The 1,348-nt window shown below is 53.6% G+C and overlaps 1 protein-coding gene across 1 annotated transcript in view; it reads right to left on the bottom strand.

Annotated features, from left to right (window-relative positions):
• The window catches only part of NATD1 (N-acetyltransferase domain containing 1), a 15,954-nt gene that overhangs the window by 13,843 nt on the left and 763 nt on the right, over window positions 1–1,348 (bottom strand). The gene's annotated exons all lie outside the window — the stretch shown is intronic.

Here is a 1,348-nt window from a genome sequence, read left to right as displayed (position 1 = left end):
AAAAAAAAAAAAAAAAACCCACCCTGATCCCCAAGATCTGTCTGCAATCCTGGGAAAGTCCACAACTTCCCTGAGACAAGGCAGGCCTCTCTTGAAGCACAGTTTTGTGCTGGCTGAAGCCAGCTGACTCGCTTCAAAAATACAAGAACATCAACAGGTGATTTTTCCCATTTTAAAAYTCACCTTCTCCAAGGCCCCGCTATTCCCTGCACAGCCAATGGTTTGACTGGCAGAGATTTTGTGTGGCAAATCATGATAAAAAGATCATGTTTCCTTAGTTGTTTGCTCACTTTTGGTCCTTAGCTTTCCTTTCTTTTCTTTTTTTTTCTTTTTTTTTTTTTTTGGTGCACATGTAAGTTTTTCTAACAAGAGACATTGCTTTATAGCTCTTGCTCTGTTGAGCAGCAACCCATCTCTTGGGATCTAGTCCGATCTCTTTCCGTTTGAAATAACCAGCTGGTGAAATCGTTTTCTCCGTGCTGCACGTACATGTCTCCTCTTTCCTTGCTCCACCATTGTCGAGCCTCGAGCCTGCACTTTGTAATTAGTGGTAGTAGAAGGGGAAAAAAAAAGTCTAAAATAAAATCCAGACTATTCTTGTTGTTTTATTGAGAATGCCTCCCACTGCGTGTATAATTTCTGAACTAACTACCCATTCTTTTTTCTTTTTAAGGGTAACTACCCTGCAATTTCTGTAGGGCAGTAAAATAGCCTATTTTCCCCAGAGTGGCTCTCCACATGACAAACAGAGAAGAAAGAGACCTCAGGATCTTTGAATATTTGGGATTAACCGTTRAAAGGATGGCTGGAAAAGAGTTAGCCTGCTAAAAAAGAAATTTCAGCAGCAGCTACTTTTTTTTTTTAAATCAGCCTCTCCAACAGGTGAGTCCAACAAGGCTGCTCAGAGGTGCTGCCGCGTCCTTCAGGGAGCCGGAAACACCTCCAGAGGGACGGGCAGGCCTGGGGCAACGCGGACGCCCCGGTCGCACCCCTGGGGACGGGGCAAACCCCCGGGCTGCGGCGGGAGCCACGCGCGCGGGTGGCGCCGGGGCTGCCGCGGGCCCACGAGCGGCTCCGCCGAGGGCTCGCCGGACGCTGGGCGGGCCCGGTACCGGCCCCGTGGGAGCCTCCTCCGGCTTCCGCGCGTTTCCTCAGCCACACGCGCGCGGAGGGCCCCACTGCCACGAGTGGGGAGGGCCCCACGCCGCGAGTCCCGCTGAACCGCGTGGCAGCTCCTCCCCGGCCCCCCCTCCGCGGGGCTTCCCGCTGCCCCGTCCTGCGCGCTCGGCCGGGCGCGGCAGCCCACGCCGCCCACCGCGCTCGCGTGGGGAAGCCGAGCCGAGCCGAG

The sequence above is a fragment of the Rhea americana genome, unplaced genomic scaffold, assembly GCF_003343005.1.
Source record: "Rhea americana isolate MKP2758 unplaced genomic scaffold, rheAme1 scaffold_297, whole genome shotgun sequence".
Lineage (NCBI taxonomy): Eukaryota > Metazoa > Chordata > Aves > Rheiformes > Rheidae > Rhea > Rhea americana.
The sequence above is the reverse complement of the archived record's forward strand: the minus strand, read 5'-3'. Positions and strand labels throughout refer to the sequence as shown.